The sequence below is a fragment of the Geotrypetes seraphini genome, chromosome 1 (assembly GCF_902459505.1).
Source record: "Geotrypetes seraphini chromosome 1, aGeoSer1.1, whole genome shotgun sequence".
In the NCBI taxonomy this organism is placed as follows: Eukaryota; Metazoa; Chordata; class Amphibia; order Gymnophiona; family Dermophiidae; genus Geotrypetes; species Geotrypetes seraphini.
Genome location: NC_047084.1, coordinates 493,369,026 through 493,382,419, shown reverse-complemented (window position 1 = coordinate 493,382,419; position 13,394 = coordinate 493,369,026).

The window sequence follows — 13,394 nt, the reverse complement described above, 5'->3', positions numbered from 1 at the left end:
ACTAGCAGGACACCTATCTAACTCTAACAGTTAAATGTACAGAAGGGCAGGGTACATCATGGCTCAAACTCTTATCTATTCAGCTTACAATGTGGTAAGGTAGGGACATACATTTTAGGCAGATGCAGTCAATAGATTATACACTGTTTTCAGCTATGTAGGCCAGAGCAATATTTTAAACAACAGTTAACTATTTCATGACCCTACATTTTGGCTGCAAAATAGGTGATCAAGACAAGCAATGGGCGCCTCACATTTGCTGTGCGACATGTGCTGTTAGTCTGAGAGCCTGGCTCAGAGGTACTCGAAAGACGATGCCATTTGCTGTTCCGATGATATGGCGAGAACAGAAAGACCATGTGACGGACTGTTATTTCTGTTTGACTAATGTGTCTGGTTTCTCTGCCAAAAACAAGAAGTCAATTGAATATCCTAATCTGCCTTCAGCAATGAGACCCATGCCACATGATGACAGTCTTCCAGTTCCGAAACCACCAGAGGATTGGACCTTAGACGAACCAGATGAAGAAACTGCAGTGCAGGGTTCTAACAGTGACATTGACCCGGATTTTGAACCATCCTCATCAGGCGATCCACATCTGATAACACAGTCCGAATTGAACGATTTGGTCAGAGATTTGGGTCTGTCAAAAGCAAAAGCTGAGCTGCTAGGTTCGAGACTGCAGGAATGGTGTTTGCTATCACCAGGTACGAAAATTTCTGTGTTTCGAGACCGGCATCATGATATAACCAAATTTTTTGCACAAGTCGACAGTCTCTGTTTCTGTTGTGACATTGAAGGATTGTTCTCGGTCTTTGGTTGTGATCACAACCCGGAAGAGTGGCGTCTTTTCATTGATTCGTCAATGTTAAGCCTGAAAGCTGTTCTGTTGCACAATGGCAACGTTTATCCTTCAGTACCTGTTGGCTATGCAGCACATATGAAAGAAACATATGAGAATATGGAAATGTTACTAAAGTATGTCCAGTATACCAGGTATAACTGGAATATCTGTGGAGACCTCAAAGTCGTTGCTCTGTTACTAGGACTGCAGCTTGGCTATACAAAGTACTGCTGTTTCATCTGCGAATGGGACAGCCGAGACAGAGAGTCGCACTATTCTAGAAAGAACTGGCCACTCCGTAAAAAGTTAGTTCCAGGACAGAAAAATGTAGCACATGAATCGCTTGTTGACCCGACAAAGATATTTTTGCCTCCTCTTCACATTAAACTGGGACTCATGAAGAATTTTGTGAAAGCAATGAACAAGGAAGGGGAAGGTTTTGGTTATTTAAGACAGATGTTCCCAAGAATAACTGATGCCAAGATCAAAGAGGGTATTTTTGTTGGCCCCCAGATCAGACATGTTATGAGTGACAAGCGATTTGAAGATCTGTTAGTTGGGCCGGAAAAAATTGGCTGGAAAGCCTTGAAAGACGTTGTTGACAATTTTCTGGGCAATTACAGAGCCCCAAACTACATTCAGCTGGTAGACAAACTTCTCAAAGCATACAAGAGAATGAAGTGCAATATGTCACTCAAGATTCATTTCCTCCATTCACACTTGGACTTCTTCCCCGCAAATCTCGGTGCTGTGAGTGACGAGCACGGTGAAAGGTTTCATCAAGACATAGCTACGATGGAGAAACGATACCAGGGCAATTGGAATCCGTCAATGCTTGCCGACTATTGTTGGATGCTACAACGTGATGCACCAGACACTGAATATAAAAGAAACTCGGGAGCAAAACACTTTTAATTCTGTTTCATTTAGTCGCTTGTGCGAAACGTAAACTTGACTATATATTTTATTGTCAGTAAACATAAAAATGTCTATTTCTCATAGTTCTTACGTGATGCAGTAAAACCAAAACCATATTTGAGCATACCAAGTTGGTACCTGTCATAATCACCAAAAACTTTTCAGGAATCAAGACTTAACCAAAAAATTGTTGTGCAGTATTATTAAGACACTCATGCGATAGTGTTTGTATCTCTGCCCTCTGTTCTTTTACCTGTTATGTACTTGGTCTTGTAAGACTGTATGTATTGTAAGCTATGTATGTGAATTGTGGGTCGCTTTGATAAAAAAGTGGATTATAAATATGTCAAGATAAACTCCTGATACAACCAATAACCTCATTCCATCACCAGACTATAAATGTTCCAACCAGTAACTTCCCTGTAATCCTCTGGATATGACCAGAATCTCATCCTTTTGTAATCCGTCAAGAACCGCAAGGTATTGGCGGAATAAAAGAAACTAATGTAATCCTCTATAATAAAACACTAAGCGTGCATGCGTGACTATGGTCTCTGGGTCTGTGGCGAATTCTATTTTCAAACACGGAGGCAGGGAATACGCTGGTGACTCCCCCCTCCCACCCTCACTCACCGCCAGAGAAACAGCTGCCGCCACTGATTCGGAACGGGGGGGCACGCGCCCCTGCCGGCATCTACTTCTCTCCCTCCTCCCTCTTGCCTGCTCACCTGCCCACAAAGCGCTGTGCCATGCTACAACTGGCCTCGCCTCTCCACTGTAGCCCACCCTCTGACAACTTCCTGTTTCCGCTAGGGCTGGCCGGAGTGGACAGAAGACGCCAAGGCCAGCAACAGTGCAGCGCAGCGGTTTTCTTTGAAGTTAAACACGGTAGCTTCAAAGACACTGTCGCAGCCATCCCCAGGCAAGTAGATTTCTGCGGGGCGTATGGACAGGGGGAGCAGGGAAGGGGTGCTGCTGGAAGGAAAAAGGAAGGGAAAAGGAAGGGAAAAGGGCTACTGCAAGACAAGGAGAATGGAATGGGTGTTGCTGGACGGGGGGAGGTAAAAGGAAGGGAGAAGGGCTACTGCAGGACAGGGGGAGCAGACAAGGGATAGGTACACAGGGAAGGGGGAATGCTGTTGCTGCACAGGGAAGGGGGGAATGCTGCTGCTGCTACATAGGGAAGGGGGGAATGCTGCTGCTGCACAGGGAAGTGGGGGGGAGAGGGAAAGGGGGCCAGGGAGCAATCTTGGTATGCTTTGGGGGGGAAGACAGAAGGGGCCATGGAGAGAGAAAGAAAGCCAGGCAGGCAGCACATGAGAATGAAAGACAGACACACAGAAAGACAGCGGGCAAGGAGAGAGACAGAAAGAAAGAAAGACAGGCAGACAGATAAAGGGGGCCAGGGAGAGAGACAGACAAAAAGAAAGACAGACAGACAGCGAGAGGGAGAGAGACAGAAAGAAAGGAAGAAAGAGACAGGGGCAGGGGAGAGACACAGAAAGAAAGACAGACAGACAGACATATATTCTAGCACCCGTTAATGTAACGGGCTTAAAAACTAGTGTAATAAATAAATAAGATACTGATGGTAACTCCTTGACTTAAAATAAATAACTAGCAAACATTCTCAGAGGGCAATCTGAATTTCATCTTCACAGACTATGACACATAATCAGGGTGTTTAAGTAGGATTACCTCCTCTAAAACAGGGGTCCCCAACCACTGGGCCATGGACCAGTACTGGGCAGTGGGCTGTGCCAAACTGGGCTGCACAGAAATTTTTATTTTATTTACATTTCAGGCAATCCTTGGGTTCTGTCTGGTTTCCTCCTCCCAGCTGCACTTCTCTTAACAAAGTCGTGAGCAGCGGCTCCTACACACTGCTTATGGTTGACCCGGAAGCCTTCCTTCTAGGCTTCCAGTTTAGCTGTGTGTAGGAACCACAGCCAGAGCTTTGAGAAGAGAAGTGCGGCTGGGAGGAAGGAACTAGCCAGAACAGGTAAACACCCATGGGAGGGAGGCACAAACTTGGGACACAGAATAGAGGGAGGGAAGGATGAAGAAGGGCACGATGGGATACGAGAGGGAAGAGGTGCGTTGGAACACAGAAGGAAGGGAGAGAGTACAAACTTTGGACAAAGGATGGAAAGAAGGAAGGAAGGAGGGGGCATGAACTTGGAACATAGGATGGAAGAATGAAAGAAGTAAGGGAAAGAGATACTGAGGTGGGGGAGGGAATAGAAAGGGAGAATTGTTGGGCATGGGTGCCTGAGTGAGAGGGAAAGAAAGATGGTGCACATGGGGAAGTGAAGAAAGTTGCTCTCCTTCTTATGAAGGAGCTGAGGAAAGCAATTCAGAGCTGTTGGAGTCTGTTTGCCCTGACACAGCTTTCGAAACATAGCAATGTCAGCAAATGGCTATCCCATACTGAAATAAGATAAGTTTCACTATTTTGAATATTTCAGTTTAAAACACAAGGATTATAAAACTAATTCTGATAAACAAAATGTACATGACTACAATGAACTCACAATGCTTTTTGGACATACACTGTATGAGGAAGTGATATTTGACCAGGTTTGTCTGTATGAACTTTTACTGACAATGGTCACATCTGAGAAGTCCTTAAAAAGAGCATTTAAGTTGGTATAATAGAACATAAGAACATAAGCAATGCCTCTGCTGGGTCAGACCTGAGGTCCATCATGCCCAGCAGTCCGCTCACGCGGCGGCCCAACAGGTCCAGGACCTGTGCAGTAATCCTCTATTTATACCCCTCTATCCCCTTTTCCAGCAGGAAATTGTCCAATCCTTTCTTAAACCCCTGTACTGTACTCTGCCCTATTACTCCCTCTGGAAGCGCATTCCAGGTGTCCACCACTCGTTGGGTAAAGAAGAACTTCCTAGCATTCGTTTTAAATCTGTCCCCTTTCAACTTTTCCAAGTGTCCTCTTGTTCTTTTATTTTTCGAAAGTTTGAAGAATCTGTCCTTCTCTACTCTCTCTATGCCCTTCATGATCTTATAAGTCTCTATCATATCCCCTCTAAGTCTCCTCTTCTCCAGGGAAAAGAGACCCAGTTTCTCCAATCTCTCAGCGTATGAGAGGTTTTCCATCCCTTTTATCAAGCGTGTCGCTCTCCTCTGAACCCTCTCGAGTAACGCCATATCCTTCCTAAGGTACGGAGACCAATATTGGACGCAGTATTCCAGATGCGGGCGCACCATCGCCCGATACAATGGCAGGATAACTTCTTTTGTCCTTGTTGTAATACCCTTCTTGATTATGCCTAGCATTCTATTTGCTTTCTTAGCGGCTGTTGCGCACTGTGCCGTCGGCTTCATTGTCATGTCCACCATTACCCCCAAGTCCCTTTCTTGGTTGCTCTCATTCAATAATATCCCTCCCATCGTATAGTTGTACCTCGGGTTTCTGTTTCCAACATGCAATACTTTACATTTCTCAACGTTGAACTTCATCTGCCATCTCGCCGCCCATTCCCCCAATTTGTTCAAGTCCCTTTGCAATTCTTCGCATTCCTCTTTAGTCCCAGCTCCACTAATAGTTTTGTATCGTCCGCAAATTTTATTATCTCACACTTCGTGCCTGTTTCTAGATCATTTATGAATATATTAAATAGCAGCGGCCCTAGCACTGAGCCCTGCGGAACACCACTCGTGACCCCCATCCAGTCCGAGTAGTGGCCCTTCACCCCTACCCTCTGTTTCCTACCCGCCAACCAGTTTCTGATCCATCTATGTACGTCTCCGTCCACTCCATGGTTCTTCAGTTTCCGGAGTAGACGTTCGTGAGGCACCTTGTCAAAGGCTTTTTGGAAATCACTTGTGTGTGTGGCTATGAATAAAACAGGCAGAGCAATGAAGCCAATGTGGCTAAGTTTTCTATGTCTCTTTCAGAAGTTCAAACAGCTGCATCTAGAATCCAGACATGACTATCCCAAACCAACACTCCAAAGAGACAGAGTATTATGCTTTTTCTGATTATTTATTTAATGCTGTAAATCTGCTTTGCTCATGTGTGCACACAAGAATTACTTCCAGCGCTGTGATCTTGTATTGGGAATCCAATGGATATCATACACAGTAAGTTTATGTTCTTTTGATATAATAGTGTGTTTATTTGCAGATTAACCATCCCTTCTCCCTTTACAAAAAGTGCAGAAGAGTTTTTTTAACGCTGGCCGGCACACTGAATACTCTACGTTGCTCTGACAGTCATAGAGTTCCTATAAGCATTGGAATACCGCAGAGCATTCAGCACTGGATGGCGCTAAAACCCTCTTCTGTGCTTTTGTAAAAGGGGGGGAGAAGGTGGTTTAAGTTCAGCCCTGAATCCTTGACAGTTGGAAGAAAGTTTAAAGCCTACTGGAGCTCTCTGTTTGTTTATTCTGTGTCATGTGGTCTTTGCGTTGTCTGTCTGTTTTAACTTATGGGGTACCCCAGGGAACTTTACACATTGGCCATTTACAGAGCTTTACTGAAATAAGGAAATACATGCGATAATTCTCACAATTCAATCAGTTTATAATGAACTTGAAAAATGCTGAGAGAAAATTCAGATGTTAAGATCGTTGTGTGGTTCAAGGCCACCATAAGGTATGTCTTATCTCAATCATACCACTTATAGCACTTGACAGCGTTAATGATAACAACTAAAAAATAGCTGCACTTATCTTAGATGTCCTGCAAAAGAATGTTTTCTTGGATGCTCTCTCAGCGTTCTGACGTGTTTTGCTTGACTGCTGCCTCAGAGAACCCTTCAAAAACTGTGAATTCTCCCTCATCCGGTCTCTACAAAAAAAAATCATAAAACACTTAATTAAATAAACACTATCTTTACATATATAAAACGCAAAATGTTACTTAAAGGTTTATGGCTAAAGAAGGAATGGTACCTAATTCTTTTTTTTTATATTTTAAATTTTCCTAAAAAGCAAACAAAATTCACAAAACAGCACAACATACAAATAGTGATGCTCCAGTACAGTGGTCTCAAACTCAAACCCTTTGCAGGGCCACATTTTGGATTTGTAGGTACTTGGAGGGCTGCTGAACAAATAGTTAGGAGTTCATAATAAATAAAAAAAAAACATCTAAAAAGTGGTCTAAATGACTACTTGGACGATCAAAAAGCCTGATCGTCCAAGTACCCATAATCAAACAACAATGTTGCCCCCGACAACATTGGGGCAAGAGGGAGCCTAAGCCCTCTTGCCCCGTGACACTCCCGAACCCCCAATGAAGATCGGGGCAAGAGGGAGCCCAAGCCCTCTTGCCCCGCGATCCCCAAACCCCCCCCCCCGATTACGTTCAGGGCAGGAGGGAGCCCAAGCCCTCCTGCCCCACGATCTCTAATCCCCCTGAGTCCGATGGGGCCAGGAGGGAGCCCAAGCCCTCCTGCCCCGCAGCCCCCCCCCCCCCGATTACGTTCGGGGCAGGAGGGAGCCCAAGCCCTCCTGACCCGCGATCTCTAATCCCCCCCCCGAGTCCGATGGGGCCAAGAGGGAGCCCAAGCCCACCTGGCCTCTCGCCCCCCTCCCCCTACAAGATCGGGCAGGAGGGAGCCCAACCCCTCCTGCCCAGGCGGACCCTCTACCCCCCACCCCCCCCTATTCTGGTTGGCCCAGGCGTCTTAGGCCCTACCTGTAGGCAGGGTTTCAGCCGTCTGGGCCAATTCGGCCCCATTCCGGAGCCGGATGGCCTGCCGGACCGGCCTGCCCGGTCCGTCTGGCCAACATTTAATAGGTATGGGGGTGGGATTGGGGGTGGGGGAGGTCGCAGGGTCGGCTGGGGGGGTTGCGGGTCAGCGGGGGGGGCCGATTGGAGGTTCGGGGGCGGTCATTGGGGGGTTGTGTCGAGGGCAGGAGGGCCTGGGATCCCTCCTGCCCGTATTGTAGTGGGGGGTGGGGGGTAGGGGGTAGAGGTTCCGCCTGGGCAGGAGGGGTTGGGCTCCCTCCTGCCTGATCTTGTAGGGGGAGGGGGCGAGAGGCCAGGAGGGCTTGGGCTCCCTCCTGGCCCCATCGGACTCAGGGGGGGATTAGAGATCGCGGGGCAGGAAGGCTTGGGCTCCCTCCTGCCCTGAACGTAATTGGGGGTTCGGGGGTGCCGCGGGGCAAGAGGGCTTAGACTCCCTCTTGCCACGATGTCGTGGGGGGGGGATTCTGTAACCGGTGTTGTTTTTGACAGACACCGGTTACAGAATCCAGCTTTTAGGTGAAGGACTGGCTCCTCCTTCGCCTAAAAGCCCTTGTGTTGGACGTTTGGGGCTTAGGCGTTTTTTAGGTTCATTATGGGGTATAAGTTTAGACGTAGTGTGGTGGTCTGGGCTTTTAAACAGCTGAACGTAGAGGCAGGCCATTATAAAAAAAAAACTCCTTTTGGACTTTTTTTTTGATTATGGACATTTTCCCTGCTTCTACTTTCAACGTTTAAGGCCTTAGGCCAAAAGGGGACTTAGATATTTTTTTTGATTATGCCCCTCCACCTGTCTTATTAAAGAAACGACAATTTTGTATGAGGTAAAACTCTTTATAGTTTATAAATCTTTCTTTTGGCTAAGTCTTAATAATAATATTGTTATTTATAGCTAAAGAGACATATGATCAAGAAACTGTTTTATTTTACTCTTGTGATTATGATAATCATACCGAGGTCCTCAAAATAGTACCTGGCGGGCCGCATGTGATTCCCGGGCCGCGAGTTTGAGACCACTGCTCCAGTACCTACTCATTCTCTACCTAATACAGCAAAATCCTTGCTAATAAAGGAACACCACCCCACAACTAAACCCCATAATAAAAAACACTCCCCCTACTCCAATAGCTCATCAAGAACAACTCCCCCTTCCCACTCCCCCCTAATATTCCATAAAAGGGGGCATGCCGTGTGTTCTTCAATGCACCCCCCAAACAGCTTCCCCCTCCCTCCCCCCTCCCAGAACAACCCCATACCCCAAAAAGCAAGGATCAAAGGAAAGCAAATATTTTCTTCCAACCCAACTCCTGGTGTTCATAATAACCTTAACTTTCTATTATCCAGCAAAGGTAATATTGTAATTGTGCAGGCATTCCCATAGAATGTTTATGCATGAAACTGATTGGCTGGAACAAACCAAGAAGCTGGACAGTTGGAGATAGCTTCAGAAGACTTGGAAGATAGAGAAACAGGATGAACTGCGAACAATCAACGCCTGGATGAGATGATGGTGCGATGAGGAGGGATTCGACTTCGTGCACAACTGAACGGCATTCTGGGGATGTGGCAGATACTACAGAAGGGACGGCCTACACTTCACCAAGCAAGGGGCAAGAGTCTTGGCTGAAAACATGAAGAGGGCCATTGAGAGGGCTTTAAACTAAAGGCCAGGGGAGAGCCGACAGTCGACAATCAGTCGATGGCCCGGGCATCAGGAGACCCCAAAGAAGAAACTACAAGCTCAGATAAAGGGGAAGAGCATGCTGAAATCAAAAGTAACAGAGATAGAGCGCAAATGGATACAAAAAGGGTTGTGAATACTAAAAAATCCAAGAAGGTACCACCAAGAGAACTAAATTGTATGTACACAAATGCGCAAAGGGAGCTCAAATGTATGTACACAAATGCCAGAAGCCTGGGAAACAAAATGGGGGAACTCGAAGCACTAGCAAGACGAGAAGAACTGGATATCATTGGAATAACAGAAACATGGTGGAACGAGGACAATGAGTGGGACATAGTTCTACAGGGATACAAACTATACAGAAGAGATAGAATAGGGCAAAAAGGGGGAGATATTGCCCTGTATGTCCAAGAAGGAGTAGAGTCTATCAGAGAAGGGAAGACAGATGGGAAAGGAAAATTGGAATCCCTCTGGATAAAGATTCCTAGAGAAAATGAGGCTGACACAAAAATTGGCCTCTATTATCGACCACCAGGACAGAAGGAAGAAACAGATGTAGAAATGATAGAGGAAATCAACCATGGATGTAGAGCAGGTAATGTAACGATCATGGGAGACTTCAACTTTCCCGGGATAAACTGGAACCTGGGAACCTCAAACTGCTGCAGGGAATCCAAGTTCCTGGAAATGATAGGGGACTGCTTCCTAGAACAAATGGTGGGAGAACCGACAAGAGGGACCGCCACCTTGGACTTGGTCTTAAATGGCATAACAGGAAGGACAACAAATGTAGAGGTCACAGTCCCGTTGGGGACGAGCGATCACAGCATGATCAATTTTAAAATTGGCATCAGGAAGGAAAAACGTACCAAGACTCAAACCATAACCTTTAACTTCAGAAAAGGCAAATACGACAGCATGAGAGTCATGGTTAAAAAAAACGGCTCAAGAAAAAGGCAGCCAAAATCAGAACAGTCGATCAAGCATGGTCCCTACTAAAAAATACCATCACTGAAGCGCAGAATCTCTACATTCCGCAGATATCCAAAGGAAGGAAAAATAAAAACAAAGGAGAACCGGCTTGGCTAACTAAAGAGGTGAAGGATGCAGTAAGGGATAAGAGGAACTCGTTTAAAAAATGGAAACGCGAACACACAACGGAGGCCTGGAACAGTCACAAGGTCAACCAGAAGAAGTGTCACAAGGCGGTAAGAGATGCTAAAAAAGCATATGAGGAAAAGATAGCGCAAGAAGCCAAAAACTTCAAGCCCTTTTTTAGATACATAAAAGAGAAAAAACCAGCTAAGGAGGCAGTGGGCCCTCTTGACGACCAAGGAAGAAAAGGGTGCATCAAGGAAGACAAACAGATTGCGGATAGGCTAAACTCATTCTTTACGTCTGTCTTTACTAAGGAGGACACTGCATCAATGCCAGAAACAGGGAGAGCATTCAAAGGAGAAATTGAGGATAGCCTAACCACAGTGAATGTGGATTTGGACATGATATACTATCAGATCGACAAACTAAGAAGTGACAAATCCCCAGGACCAGATGGAATTCACCCGAGAGTGCTAAAGGAGTTTAAGGTAGAAATCGGAGAAATTTTACAATCCCTAGCTAACTTGTCAATTAGAACCGGGCAAATACCAGATGACTGGAAGATAGCGAATTTCACTCCAATCTTCAAAAAAGGATCGAGAGAAGAACCGGGCAACTATAGACCTGTAAGTCTTACGTCGGTTCCTGGGAAGATGGTTGAAGCACTAATAAAGGATAGCATAGTGCAACACCTGGAAAACCACGACCTGATGAGAGCTAGTCAGCATGGCTTCAGGAAGGGGAAGTCATGTTTGACAAACTTACTTCAATTTTTTGAGGAGGTGAACAAACAAATCGATAATGGTGAACCAGTGGATATAATATACTTGGACTTCCAGAAAGCGTTCGACAATGTTCCACACGCAAGGCTTCTGAAGAAACTACAAAGCCATGGAATAGAAGGAGATATACTAAGATGGATAGGCAAATGGCTGGAGAACAGATTGCAGAGGGTGGGCATAAATAGGAAGTTCTCGGACTGGGAAAAGGTGACGAGCGGTGTACCCCAGGGTTCGGTCCTTGGGCCCATCTTGTTCAATATCTTCATAAATGACCTGGAAGAAGAAACAACAAGTAATTTAATCAAGTTTGCAGACGACACAAAACTATGTAGGGCAGTTGGGTCACAAAAGGACAGAGAAGAACTCCAGAGAGATTTGAACCAGCTAGAGAAATGGGCAGAAAAATGACAGATGAAGTTTAACATAGACAAATGCAAAGTGATGCACCTGGGTAAGAAAAACAAGGAACATGAATATAAAATGTTAGGTGTAACATTGGGCAAGAGCGAACAAGAAAGGGACCTGGGGATACTGATAGACAGGACCCTGAAGCCATCAGCACAATGCGCAGTGGCAGCAAAGAAAGCAAACAGGATGTTGGGCATAATAAAGAAGGGGATCACGAGTAGATCGGAGGACATCATAATGCCGCTTTACAGAGCAATGGTCAGACCACACTTGGAATACTGTGTCCAACACTGGTCTCCCTACCTAAAGAAGGATATAACCCTGCTGGAGAGGGTGCAAAGACGAGCCACGAAGCTAGTTAAAGGTATCAAGAACTTGAGCTACAAAGAACGCCTCGGAAAACTGGGATTGTTCACCCTCGAGAAGAGAAGACTGTAAGGGGACATGATAGAGACTTTTAAAATACTAAAAGGATTCGACAAAATAGAGCAAGAAACATCGTTATTCACATTGTCCAATGTGACTCGGACAAAAGGTCATGGATTGAAGCTGAGGGGCACCAGGCCCAGGACAAATATCAGGAAATTCTGCTTCGCACAACGAGTGGTGGACGCTTGGAACGCACTCCCGGAGGAGGTCGTGATGGAGACCACCATTCCGGGATTCAAGGGCAAGTTGGATGCACACCTTCTTGCAAATCACATTGAGGGATACGAGTAAACAAGGTTTCTCAACAGGGAACACCTGGCTTGGCCTTTGCGGGTCGCCGGACTGGATGGACCTAGGGTCTGATCCGGCGAAGCCATTTCTTATGTTCTTATGTTGATTGTGCTCTGTGTGTGAAAGAGAGTATTTGAGATATAAAAGTAAATAATATGAGTGAAATCTTTAATAAAACATTGAGTGAATGTTAAGAAAGCTTATGAATTAAAATTAAAGGTGAGTTTTGACTTGTTGAATAGGAGAAAGTGAATCTTCTGTGAGGCTACAGTTAAGACCGAGCTAGAAGATTTAAAATAATAATGTGAGAATATGTACATGAAATATGATGCATGTGAATTTGTTGTATGTCTGAATATTTTCACAAGAAGATTTAAGAACAGAAATTTGAAGAAACCCCAGCTCTCTACAATAGTCAGAACAGGGAAAAAAAAGTAAAGTAGATCAGATAGAATTTTAGCTACTGAAATAAATTTTTATTTCTTTTAATTCTAATTAGTGGAACAGTATTTAGGTATCCTGATCTGACAGGTAAACTAGAATCACTCACATTCAGGTAGTGAGGGTATTCTTTACTTTTATTTGATTTAGAAAGGTTTAGGGAGAAGAACAGATCAAAGGAGTACCTGAAAAAAGAAGAAATAAAGATAAGCATACTCATTCAAAAGAAAAGAAAACTACCATACTTTAATATCAACTGAGGAATACTAATACTCACCTGAAATTAAATTCCATGACATTGATGATATACTGATGGCACTAAAGGACAGTAAAAGAAAATTTTAAATATTATTAAAAAAAAAATGTTAGCTAAATTTTAGAAAACATTGTTGTTACACTTACCTATATATATTGTAGTGTTACAGTAAGGAAGCTTATAGTAAATAGAGAGTAAAGATACAAATTAAAATGTAAATACACTGGATCCAGTTAGGTAAACATACAATAGTAATATGAAGAGTGCTTTATAACTTATTGTCAAATTTTAACTGTTTTAAAACTGATTTTTAATCTTTTAAAATTATTTATTGGTTAAGTGCAATAAATTTATATATGCACTTCACAACAAAGTTTTATTCATTTTAAGTTTAAATTACCGACAGGTCTACAACTGTCAGGTTTTAGGATCGTTAAACTCGATGCAAAATAGCCAAGCAAATGTATGCAAATTAATTGCTTGGTTATTTTGCATGGGGTTTTACTAAATTGCATGGCCGGATTGG